Source organism: Lagopus muta, chromosome 1, assembly GCF_023343835.1.
Source record: "Lagopus muta isolate bLagMut1 chromosome 1, bLagMut1 primary, whole genome shotgun sequence".
In the NCBI taxonomy this organism is placed as follows: domain Eukaryota; kingdom Metazoa; phylum Chordata; class Aves; order Galliformes; family Phasianidae; genus Lagopus; species Lagopus muta.
In genome coordinates this window covers 123,705,732-123,719,263 of record NC_064433.1, presented here as the reverse complement: position 1 = coordinate 123,719,263, position 13,532 = coordinate 123,705,732, and the positions used below count along the sequence as shown (strand labels likewise).

Genomic DNA, 13,532 nt, shown 5'->3' with positions numbered 1-13,532 from the left:
TACATGAATTAGCATAGTCATTCTTTATTTAGGAACTTAATGAGTTTTATAGGCAAGAGGGATGAGATTTATTTCAAATTTTGTAGATACAATTTCACTGTGACTAAAATCACTCCTTTTTGTTCCACAAAGGAGATGCATAAAAGAATTCAATTTCAGGAGGTTTGGTTTTGTATCATCGTTTCCTGGATCTCTGGAATTAGCCTGAAGGATCCTTTTAGAGAGTAGGTAAATATATATAAAATATTAGGACAACACTGCAATGCAAAAAGGATGTTAAATTGCTCATCCAAGGAGATGACATAACTAATACTGACATAATTTCCAAGCAGCAAAGCAAAACTAGGTCAAATCACATTGACCTATCTAACATAATAAGCTTTTTTTCAGATTTTTACAATGTAGACTGTGTCTGCAGGCATTAATGTCCCCTGTTATCAATGTATAGTGTTGTCACTCTGCTTTAATGTCTTATCACCATGTTGTGTTAATTAGACCAAAACAATATAGTGCACTTTTGAACTGCTTAGCTCCCAGTTTGAAGTCTCTGCCTAATCTATACTTCTGAGGTTATCCAGTTAGAAATGAAGTCATTAACTTTTTACAGTCACTTGCTTCAGTAGATGCTACCAAAGATGGTGGAATAGTGGAGCTCTGCACACAGGTCAAAATCTAAGCTCTTAAGCTGCATACTGTTTGTCTGCATACCTAATATGCATTATCAAGCAAAGTGCACACTGATTTTGATACCACTTTACAGTAGGCTGAACCAGAATACAGAATGAGGACCCCATGTTCTTGGCTGTGAAATGTACCTGCTCAAGTACTGTGTCCACACATAGTGCTCTCAGAGGGACAGCCCTTCGCCTTGCCCAAGGCAGCCTCCCCTTCCTTCTTGCTTCTGCACATCAGATTTACAGCACACGTGTTTTGCAGCGAGACCATAAACGGAGTTGTGTAGGTTTCTGGCTAAAGCCTCACAAACTTCCAGAACAAGTGAAACAGGAGAAGTGAGAGCAATAGGCGCCTGTGTCCCTGCCTCCAGAGATGAGGTGGTACTGGAGAATGAAAGGCTGAATGCTTGAGGCCCCAGTTTGCCAAGGAGCTGGAGCTCGCTGGGGAGGAAAGAAGCTGAGACAGGAATCAGACAAACCTCGCTGGTCCCCAAAGCACAAAATGTCAATGGAGCTTAAATGTTCCTGTGGAATATATAGATTTTGCAGTAAAGGCACAACCTCAGGGCAAACTGAAATAAAAACAACTCATACATTCCAGTGATAAACCCCCCTCCAACACTTTCAGAGCTCCTTTAGTGATGGAGAATACCTTGAAACTTGGATGCTGGCTACTTTTATGATAAAACGCTGGATTTGGCAACTCCAGTTCTAAATATATAGACAGGTGCATTTGCTGTGTTTCTTTATTCATTTCTTGTTTTGATGTCTCCATTTCCCTCTCAGAAAGAAAAAATCAAAGTAAAACAGGAAAAAAAAATTAATATTTCCACATGGGACAATGATTGTAGAATATATAACTTTTTTTAGAACCATTTTGCCAGAAGAGGTTAGCTTTTCAGAAGTCTTTAAAAGAAAGGACCAACCACTTAATAGTTCTCAGAATAGTTCTAATAAGGAAAAATAAAAATGAAGGTATCAGAAATGGTCAGAGGTCTCATCTGAGCAAGCTCTTGCTTTGACTAAAAGTAGCACAACAGCTCTCTGATATCACATATGAGAGTCCAACCTGCCACTCTGGTGGAGAGGGGCCTCAGTGCCCCGCTGTGGCTGTTCAGTAATTAAATACCTGGAGGCCCAAAGAGTCAAGTTAATGCCATTAGTCATGGACACCTGCTCAGGACAGAAAGCAGGTGCAGGGCTGGGATTCCAGCCCACACGTCCCACAGAAGGCTGCTCCCACAGGGGCAATCCTCCAGTGTCTCTGGTACCCCAGAAAGCTTCAAGCACCGACAGAGAGCTTTGTTCTTCCCCATTTTTTACATCCTTTGCAGCAGCGGACAGGCAGTGCCAGAGGCTGCAGGTGCCCAGGCAGCATGGCAATTGGGGCAAAGCATGACCGGCAGCTGTCAGTGCTGCTGGAGGCACATGCACAAGGTTGGCCTCCCCACCCCAACACATGGTGCAAGTATCAGTGTCTGAGGGCACAAAATACCCCTCCAAAAATGTTTTTGTTATGGTCTGTCACACTGCATTGAAAAATCCTGCCAGCCTTGTGGATCTCCTCATTTACTGCCCCACTAAGCCAGGGGTAAAAGCCTGCACTCTGCTATTTGTTTTACTGCCTTAAAATTGTTCTTAGCAACACTTATGTAACCAGAAAAGTTTTCTCCTACTTCGGGGCCAAACAAATACAGCCTACTTGCCAGTTTCTTAGTCTCCCCACATCCCCCTGGGAAGATATAAATTATAATGATAAACAACCATGAGATGACAACAAATAGGAAAGAACTTTAAAGAATTAAGAGCTATTCTCATTGCTTAGGAAAGAGATCAAAATCAGCTTCTTACCCTGTAGCGCCTTTTCTAGCTCTCAGGCAGGGATCTCAGGGATATACAGTAATTCCTCACAGCTTGCTAAAGCATTACAAGCTCCAAGCTGCAATAAAAGACTTCCAGTCCAAGGAGAGGCTAAAGAACACCATACCCTAACAAGTCCGAAACTCAGTTCGAACAAACTCCAGCACACACTCACAAGGCTATGCATGGGGCTGTGTGGGGAACACAGATCCGCTCCTCTGTCCCAGCTCAGCCCTCATCCTCAGACAGCCCAAATTGCTTCTCCATCTTTCCATGTACTAAGCTTCAGCATACTCATCCCCTGAGCATTCACCACCACGAGCTCCTCATTCCCAGCAACTCATTTTCCTCCACCCCGGGCTGCAGTAAACCCCTTACCTCTGGTACAACTTTGCAGATGGACTCTGAGCCCAAGCAACTTTTTTTTTTTGCAGAGCTCCAGAGCTGCCGTAGCGCTCCGTGCTGCTGCCTCAGTCCATCTCCTGTGGGGAAGCCCTGGGATGGGCAGTGGGGGAAGGAGTCAACCAGCGGGGCCCAGTGCCGGGTGGGAGGCGAGGGCCGGAGACAGGCCCCATCAAAGGCAGGAGGCCTGCTGGGGATCAGAAAGCAAGATACGCATCTAAATAATTCAGGCACTAATAAAAGCTCTGCGCCAGGCTCTGCAAGCTGGGAGAGAAGGCTGAATTTTGGTGTCTTTCGAGCTCTAGAAATGCCGTGTTACTCAATAACCCGATACTGACAAATCAATATTATTTTAAGAGTATCCCACAAAGTTAATGAGGAAAGTGGCTGTGCCCAGTTTTGTTGTTTTATAGGCTTAGCTTTAGGCTGAAATATTAATGAGTGAAGGTTTTGAGAACTTCAAGTCTGACCTCTACAGGTGGAATAGGTACAGTAGCATTGATCTCAAAATGAGCATCGTATTTTGAGGGACTGGAGAAAGGACCAGATGTAATAGAAAACCTCAGGCTATCATCATTACATCATTAAAGTCTTATTTTTAAAACACTATATTATCTGTGGTAATTTAGTTCATCCAAACGCATTCTTGCAAAATGCATCCACTCTGCAGCAAAACCAGAAGGACGTCCAGCATGAATATACTTGCATTCCAAAGTGTTACAAGGTTTTGCTTCTGCTTTTTATTATTCCTCCCCCTCCCCAATCTTCCAAATGATCTGCTCCTTCAGCGCTACAGAAACAAATGCTACTTTGAAACTGATAACACACATTTGTGTTTTGCAAAACTGATGTTTTTAAATGCCCTGACTGGTGCCACCTTTTTCTAATCAGAACCAAACACTCTAACAAACTGCCCTTTGTCCGGTGATCCCATCCCCTCTGTTCCCACCAACCTACAGCACATGTTGCCATAGCTACACTGCACGTCTATTTACCACACAAGTGATCAAAGGAGGCAGACAACACACACACACACACACACACACACACACACACACACACACACACACACACACACACCCCAAATCCTCACCAGGCTTCCTAAGGAGCAATGCCCCGCAACTAATTAACTGATACACTCTCTGCCTGTGGACTCTGTACACTTGTTTTCTTTATTCTGCACGGTACACGCACAAAACAACAAGAAAACAGCATTCTGTGAGATGCTCATTCTTCCCTTATAGACCAAACAAACAACAAAATATCCCAGGAGGAACTTTAAAGAGAGTTTCCTAAAGCAAGACTAAGGAGTAGAACACCCCAGAATAAGAAAACAGCTTTTCCACTGAGGAACACATTAAAAATTCTAAAAGGTATGCAAAAGAAAATAGGAAATAAGAAACACATGCTAAGAACTTAAACATCTGTAAGCAAAGGGGATGTTTCTGTGTTTTGCATGTGTTATTCACTGAAACTGTATGCAACATTTACTCATTTGATGAATTGCATACACACTAAAAGCTATATGACTGCAGTCATGATAACTATGGCCTTCTGTGTCTTAGAAAGGAGTTTTTCATTTTTAGGTGGCCTGTCAGTTAACAGTCATTTTGTTAAACCTCTTTTGTGATGGAGGCCTCAACTTTGCCTTGATCAAAGTCAATAGAACTTCAATAGGAAGAGGCCGAGGCAGGGAGTTGCATTTGTCGTCAGGACACTCCCATAAGCTGCTCTTCGGGGATTTGCTGTAGGTGAAACTAAGTGAAAATGATGTATTAAAATTCAAACATTTGTTTTAGCTTGAAGCGAGCTTAGGGAACTTAAAACAGAGCTCACAGTGCCCTCTCCAGTTCTGCAGCAAACTAAGGGAATCCAATCAGCAACAGCCTCCAGCCACAAAAAGCCACCTTCAAGCACATGAAGGCTGAGCACCTTCTCAGAAGTCTCCATCACTTGCACGTTGCCCTGCTTAGGCACATCTTTACTGAAGCCTCTATGCAAGGTTATTATTTTTATTTTATTTTACTAATAATTATTATTTTATTATTATTTTCATTTTATTATTATTCAACTCTTCGAAAGGGTAGATAACAGCAGGACAAGGGGAAATGGTTTTAAGTTGAGGGAGGGAAGATTTAGGTTGGGTGTCAGGGGGAAGTTCATTACTATGAGAGTGGTGAGGTACTGGAACAGGCTGCCCAGAGAGGCTGTGGATGCCCCGTCCCTGGAGGTGTTCAAGGCCAGATTGGATGGGGCCCTGGGCAGCCTGGTCTAGTATTAAATGTGGAGGTTGGTGGCCCTGCATGTGGCAGAAGGGTTGGAAATTAGTGATCCTTGAGGTCCCTTCCAACCCTGGCCATTCTGTGATTATTTCTACCAGTCAGCAAGGAGACAGCTCTTGCTGAGGTTTTCAATAATCAGCTAAAAATGACTACTTTTTCATAACTCTCTCATTTACAAACCTCAACACAGCATCCTTTGGCAATCCCTGTTACCTGCTAGGAACCAATGCTTGGTGCAGTGGTAAAGTTGGTTGAACCTTACCTGCTCAACAAGCTGCATATTACATTTCTACAGTAACTCCCATACTCCTTTTGAGGAGATGAGTGCATTTGTATCAGATGTACCATTGTTCAGTATCTACCTGCTGCTTTTGGGCCAATTCAGTCACCAGCACAATATACAGTTCTATTCCAGGGCTAGCAATGTGCCACCTGCGTGACAGTTAACTCTTCAGCCTCATGTTAAGCTGTAGCTGCCACCAAGATCAATTCCAGGTGGGAGCAGCTGGTCTCTGAACCCAGTACAAGAGCAGGGAGTCAAGTCAGCCCCTTCCACCCTTGCACCATCCAGTTTAAAGCCAGAGATGGGAGCACCTGGGGAGGGCAGGAAGGCAACAGGACAGGGAGGGAGAGAGGACACCGTGTAGGCACTCAGCACTCCGCACAGGAGGGAAGTACAAGGGCCAACAGGAAAGCCGTCTCCAAATTCCTCTTTCCCATAAGAATGGGAAACTACAAACAGGAGCATGGGCTCCAAGTGCACGTGATGCTCATTCTCCCAGTTAGCTGCCGTAACGATTTCCCTAACAGCCCCCACCCCATAGCTCGCCCCAGCCCTCAGCTCCCACCCAAACAAGCAGCCACCCCCCGGCCACCAGCCCCTCCAGCACACCCAGCATTCCCCTGCCAAACCGAAAATAGCTGCGCACAAGACAACAACCAGACCCGGGGAAATACTTTTAAACTGTTCCCTTGGCTCGGGGTGCAAAACCGCACTCGGGGGCAGGTGTTTCAACAAGCTCTGGCAGCCCTTCAGCTGGCCCTGCCTCCCCAGGAGGAGCAGCAGCTGGGGCGGGCGGCGGGCACCCGGGGCGTGCCGGGCCATGCAGGAGCCAGCGCTGTGCCTGTGCCTGCACTGCTCCTCAGGCGGAACGCCTCCCCCCTTCCTCATCCCTTCCCTGAGCGGGAGGCAGGGTATCCGCACTCCTAATATCATTCGCCTTCTCCTTTCTGTTTTACACGAAGCTCAGTAAGACATAAAATCAAACGCTTCAGGTGAGCGAGGCGCGCATTTCCCAGAGCGTTTTACTTTTTTTGCCTTTCTTTACTGTCAGCCTGCAACTGCTTCTTTCTCTATTCCCCATTGGCAACCCCCTGTGCCAAAGTACCCTCTTGCGGCGATAATGACTTCTGATGACCGCGTGCATCCGACTGACCAACCTGAGGCACGCGGTATATATAAAATGCCCTTCATTTGGCTTCGCAAGGACAAGAATTTCCCTCTCTTTTAAAAACAACAGGAGTATTTTACTTTCTGGGGGGAGAAGGAAATACCATTCCCCCTCCCTCACCTGCCTTTTCTCCTTCTCCCTTTACCACCTCTCTCCGCTCAGGAGAGCAGGGTGAGGAAGCTGAGATTTCCCACCACACATTCAGAAAGCAAACACAAAACAAACGCTCCGTTTGCACTACAGGTGTAAAACCTGCACACGCACTCCCAGAGCATACAGTCTAAAAGTCCCACTGAGAGCTGAATGAATAACACGCGTACAGAAGAGTACGTTCTCTCGTCTCCTTGCATTTACCCATTTGCTACCTAGAAAATAACACACGAAGTGCAAGATTCGGAAGCAGACCGGCAGGGCTTTATGAAGTAGGACAGATCTCTGATTCAGCCTTTAAACCTGGCCCCACCAGCTTGCCTGGCTCCCACAGGCTCCTCTAACTGCGTGTTGTTGTTGCAAAACTAGGAGCAGTGAGAATCAAAACCATCTCGCCACTGTTCCTTTTAACTGGGGAAAGAGAATAAAAGCTCCTTTTGTCCCTTCAGGTGAATAGAAAAAAAGCCTCATTTGAATAATCTTGGGAAAAAAATTCACTAGAAAACCCATCTTAAAGTACTTTTGTGAGGCTGTAAGACAGCTTGAAACTACCACGTTTTAAAGCAATCAGAAGATTAAAGCACTGGCAGGCAAGGAGTTCACGCAGAGCAGTTTAATAAATTATCCCTGGGCTGAATTATTGGCGTGTTTAGCCCTATAACACAGCGAGCCCTTTCCTTTTCCATGTCACGGAGACAAGCCCACACAATGCATGCAAGCCACAGCAAGCGGGAATTGATTTACGGATCTCACAAACGTCGTTCGTCCCCTGAACAGGCGCACAGCGACCCGCACGGCAAGGAAAATTTGAAAATCGAAATAAATAAATCACTTATGCTTCCCTTTGCCTTGAAACTTACTTTACAAGAGGGTAAGGGGGAAAAAAGAAAAAGAAAAGAAGCCTCGATGCCGCCCAGCGCAGAGCGCGGCGCTCCTTCCGCCCGGAGCCGAGCTCCTCACCTGCCTCATGGTGAGCTTCCCATCATCCATCCAGCCGGGAAGGGGCTACGCCGCGCCACTGGCCGCAGGGCAGGGATCCATCAAGTTTCCTGCTGTACGCAAGTTTTTCCCCCTCGCCTTGGCTGTTTTTACTTTTTTTTTTTTTTTTTTTTCTTTCTTTCTTTCTCCCCCCCCCCCCCCCCCCTTCTTTTATCCTTTGCTGGGGGGGAACCCTTCCTAAGACAATGTCAAGTTTCCCAGCCTTCCTTCCCAGCCTATTAAAAGTCAGGAGCAGGGAGGCAACTGTCCGCCTGGCTCCTATTTCAAACCGCAGCGCAGGGATGTAGCTGTTGGCTGAATCAGGCCGTGCCATCGCCTCGCCAATCAGGAGAGAGGGGAGGGAGGGAGGAGAGCGCATAAAGGCTGCCGACATGAGGATTAGGAAAGCTTTCAAGGATTTGAAAGACTGAAAGCAGCTGGAAACAGTGTCTAGGGCTACAAAGAGGGAAGTTAATTTGCGGTGCGAGAGATTATTCTCGTTTAACTGCTCCGGGTCTGTTTAAAGGGCTCCCAGGACTTAAGCAAGAACATAGAGATGTCCATGGAAACTCCCCAAGTCCCACAGCCACATAGAACGCGCAGGGCATTCGAGAAGTGCCTCGCGAATGTGGCAATGTTTCATGCTAGCAACAGCCATGGGTGTTCTAAATGCACCTATTTCCTCATGTCAGGTTAAAAAAGAAACTGTGTCATTAATGAGAGAAGAAAGCTAGGAAAACGCCGTGTGCCAGTTGCATGAAGAGCAAGTGCTGGTCTGCTGTGAGATTTTGCCTTGGTGGCAAATACTCAATCACCTCTGCCTGCTTTCCCTTCTTCAGGGTGATTTCTGAAACTTTGCTACTTGTGCAACAAAATACTGGAGCCCAATTGCAACTTCAAAGGAAATGGATACATATTTCTGATTTTGACGAGATTGGCTTTTATCTGCTGCCCCTCAGTGGCTTCCATTAAAATAAACAAATAAAAAGGCTACATACATATGTACATATACCCCTAATCTATAATGCCATTGCAGTTTGAGTTACGCATTTCTTGAGTCAAAAGCAAACAAACAGAAAAGCAGAGAAACAGAAAACTGCAAATTCACAAATTCATACCACCCACTCTTTTCCAATTTCTTTTCCCCTCACTTTATATCAGTTCAGAAAGCCATTAGTCTCTGTTTCTCTAAAGGGAAAGCTGTCTTTTGATCTCAAGGGGACAATCAGGCAGATCTGATGTCTGAAGAAAAGCCCCAACATCGTGGATTTGCTTCTGTAAGGGTTTCATCTACCACGGCAAAATGCAGTCATTCTCCAGAATTCATATCAGTACAAGAAATCTTATTGAACTGAGCTGCAGGAAAAAAGTGAAATAATAAGTTGTTAGAGTGATGTGCTGCCAGGATTTTAATTAAAGACTTCTTAAAATATATTTCTCTTAGCTTATAAAAGCTAAAAGTGATAGATAAGCTCCAGTGCTGGGTATGTCACACGAAAAGCAAGGTCTGAAAAATCTGCTCGATTGCTTTCCCATTGAAAAACAATAATTTTCCTCCTAAGTGCCACCAACAGGGGAGTTTGCATAATACTGGCACTGTGCAGCTTAGAAGCAAGGAGGGATGGAGGGAAAAGCTGATGTGAAGCACTTCATCCACAGCCAGCTGTGCTCATCAGGTACCCGTTCTAAAGTGGGAGGATCCCATTATGCTTCACTTGCAACACAAACCAAGTGTCTCGATGGCTATTCACAACACCCTGCACAGGGTAAGACCAAAGCACAGACAACTCATTGATCCTCCAGTGATGGTGTTGTCAGGCATGCTTGCACAATGGCTCCAAGTAGCTGCAATGCAAGAGTGGGGTGCGTTAAGAGCACTTAACAGGAATGCTTCTCCTCTGATGCCCAAACATAGCAGAGTGGACACGTGTCATTTGAACTGAGTAGTGATATGAGAAAACCTTTTACAGTGGTTAAACCCAGGAGAATTCCCTCTGATATGCATTCAAAAGGAGGGGAATGATGCTTTTCTGAAGTAATTGTGCCATAGAGAGAAACTCTGTTGGTAACAGAATTTAAAAATCAGCAAGGAATATGAAGCAAAGAATACAAAAGGGTGAACATCTGAACTGGTTTTGAAGGTACTCCATCTCCAGAGACATAGCGGTACAGCTAGATGGGAGGAACAAAAGTTTGGATGCCAGTTTGGATGCAAGACTCGTGCTGGTTTTTAAACATTCCTCAAGATATTTGTTTTCACATCTGTCACCCAATTGTATGTATATATGTGAAAAAGTCATACCATATTCAGAGGAAGGAAAAAAGATGCTGGCCTGGAAGGAAGAAACTTTCACAGTCTGTCCAGTGGGAACTTGTGGAAGAAAGGCAGCCAGAGGAGGTGGTACCAGGTGTAAGTTCAGGCACTGCCAAGAGCAAACACCTGCATCACTGAGAGCAAAGTCATGGCTGGGAGCCCGACAGCCTTAGAGGATTCTCATGGATGTATGTTGAAAGACAAATGGTTACAAGGACAAAGGGCAGAATGAGGATTAGCTCAGTGGTAATCAATACAGTGAACAAGTCTGAAGGTTAAAAATTGTGACAAGGCAAATTCAAGAACAGTTTCAAACAGGTGATCCAGATGCAGGGCAACCTAACATGGAATTTACTTGATCACTGGAATTTTTTTCATTTAAAGCAATTTTATGTAGTCCAGCCCAGCCAGAGCCCTGCCAGTAGCATGGGGTGCGAAATGGGAAGTGGAAGGACTTCTCATTACCTGAATTCCAGCTGCCATGGAAATCTTTCTCAGTGCAGAGAATTGAATATGAGCTGCAGACAGAAGAACCACTGTGTCCTTACTGAGCTGGGCCAGATAGATATGGACCAGACCCCAGGGTATATTATACACAGTAGGAGTAAAATATTGAAAGCAGAGAAAAATATGACTCGGCACATGGGTTAGAAAGAACCGAACCTAGCTTGAAAATCAACATTTTAAATGTCTTTAGATATGAAGTCTGTCACAAATAGGTTGCCTTTACTTTGCAATAGACAACTGTAAAAACAAAGATGCGTGTGTTTTTTAAAATAAACAAGCTGAACAGTTGCACTTTGGGAGGAAAAGGTAATATTCATATTCAAACTAATGTTGCAATTCATTTCTAATGTTTTTAATAGTTCCTCCCCTAGCAGATTGAAATTGGCACCTGCAGGAAGACTGGGATGCTCAGAATACAAAACGCTACTTAATAACCCCACATAACACTAGAATATATCACTCCAGGCAACTCTGGAATGTAAAAATAACCTCCAGTAGAACTGGCACAATAACACTTGAATTAGAAAGCTCTAAGTTGGAAAGATTTCTGAGAAGATGGCATAAAAATTAAAAGAAGTCTGAAATACTATCAATATACTTCAAAAAAACCCTGTTTTCAAGATGAGAAAGTGTCACACCAATTTTGAAATACATAGCCAAGAGTATAAGAAAGTGCTGAGTGGAACCTTGCAAAGCAGTACTTAACTGCCTTTATCAACATTGCTGTGGTGAATGGAAGAAAGATGAACTAATTACCCTGGCAGAATGTCTGACATGGATATTTAAATGCACATCCAACAGAAATTCAAAAAAATAAGACCAGCAATGTCAGGCAACCTTCAATTTACAAATAGAGACTGAAAGCTTCAGTGTACAAAGTCCTTAAGGCTGACCTTTGGGAAATCCATTACCTTTCAAGCAAGATGACTCAGCCTCTTGGCAGGGTATCTCTGAAAAGGCAGAGATGAGATCACACTGCAGCCCTCTTGGAGGAGCGGTCCTTAGAAGACCATTCTCCTTGCTCAGTTATTTACCGCATCCTTCAGACTGCTCTGGTCTCATTTGGGGCTGCACCAGCCACAGGCAAGAGAGAAAGAAGATGTCTTCAGAACAACTCCTTCCTCCATCACTTACACAATTGAAACTATCCGTGGCTCAGGCAGACGGAAACATGGTACAAAATGATCCATCTGTACCCACCTTAATGACAAAACTGACTAGACTTTTTGATTCGGCTATTTTAATCAAAAGACTAATAACTTCTGGATTTCATTTCACTGCATCTGTGCTAAGAGGCAGATGCTTGATCTGCTAGGCTGAACAAGTTGGTGCACAGTTGTGTGTAATAAATCAGTGGGAAAGAAAGTCTCTGAAAGTCTGTTTCAAAATTATATGGAAGTACAATGAGTTAAAGACTGACAAAGAAGGATGGTAGAAGGGCTGAGAGGTTCTAAGCTATCTGTTCTCTAACACAGATACATGCAGAATTTAATACAAATCATATTTAGTTTACTGAGGTTACCTTTTTTTATTTGCTAGTTGATAGTTGGTTGGCAATGATACCTAATTGCTTTTAAAAGTAATAGTTAAATGACATTGGTTTTTTTCTTAATACTCAAGATTTAATAACCATCCATGAAATCAAGAATAATAAAATAATAAGCTTTATGTTTCTGCAAGCCCTCATTAGCATGGAAAAAAAAAAAGCAATTTCATTACATTGCATTTTCTATCAACAACTTACTTAGTGAACTGACTTCAAAAATCAATCACACAACGAATTCATGTTAAGCAAGTGAAGATTCAGGCACATATCAAAAACATCTCTCTACAAATCCCATGAAAAAAGGTACCACTGTTGGGAAGATGTATAACCAAGATGTTATAATCACAATACAATTGTGTATAATCAATAGATATCAAGATGTTATAATTGCAATATAATCAAAAGAGTAAGGCAAAGCAAACAAGGATCACAAAAGAGAATAAGTAGAAGAGCTGACCCTTGGGTTGAGCTCACTAGAAGATACCAAAGAGGAGGATCTCCAGAAGAGATCCTTCCCCTCTGGTAGCCAGCTCTTAAATAGGTCCAGGAGGGGTGGAGCCTGGCTGCACCCCTTCCGGCAGCACAGGTGAATTGCCTTCACCTGTGCTCCTCTGGCTGACTCATGGCTCACCTCAGGTGATCAATCAGAGGTTCAGGCTGTGACTCAGCAGTTCCCATACAGAAGAACAATGAGCATTTCACTGACTTGAAATCAGACATTTCAGCTCAGATCGACACAGTTGAATTTGCCTAAAAATTCTAGTCATTCTAAAATCTTTTTTGTTTCATTTTTTTCTGGGCAGAAAAAGCAAGAAAATTTCAGCAACAAGCTGTATTTTCTCATAAAACCTAATTTTACAGGAAAGCCTCCCCTAGGAGTATTCCCTCAGGGAATTCTCCTTTATCTTTTCTTCCCACAGTTCCAGCTATCCATGCCAGCTGCCTCCGTGTGGAAAATGTGCTTCTGTGAAGCAGAGACAGGAGATGGAAAAGTTATCTGTTGATTATACAGCAACAGAGTCAGACAGAAAAATCTTGTGTAGTGAAGTATTCTATTTCACAGGACTCAGAATCGTACCTTAAAGAGCAGCAATACAAACTGCATCCAGTAAGCTGCTCATGTCCAGGGCGAGGCGTTTGGTTTCCCCCCATTCTAATTCTTCAACTTTGTATTGAAGCTACCTTTGCTTTCCTAAATATGCAGTCATTTCTAGAAAATTTTGTGTGTGCGTGTCTGCGTGTTTAACAGAAACACATTGAAATTTTTGGGTAAAATAAAATGTAAGCTCTCTTTCTGTTTAAAAGAAAGAAGTTCGAAGATTGTTTTCCCTTTCTCTAGTCAAGATGCCAATGCATAGCAATGTTTGT

General features: G+C 43.7%; 1 protein-coding gene across 6 annotated transcripts in view; it reads right to left on the bottom strand.

Moving 5' to 3' along the window:
- The window catches only part of MID1 (midline 1), a 248,068-nt gene that overhangs the window by 137,167 nt on the left and 97,369 nt on the right, over positions 1-13,532 (bottom strand). Inside the window, exon 1 of one of the 6 annotated variants that reach the window (XM_048951151.1) lies at positions 7,780-7,913. The exons of 4 other annotated variants lie outside the window; for them this stretch is intronic. The gene's annotated coding sequence lies outside the window, so the exon portion shown is untranslated. Of the gene's footprint in view, positions 1-2,525; positions 2,541-7,779; positions 7,914-13,532 lie in introns of those variants that run through there. One more of the 6 variants, XM_048951179.1, reaches the window with a different exon arrangement.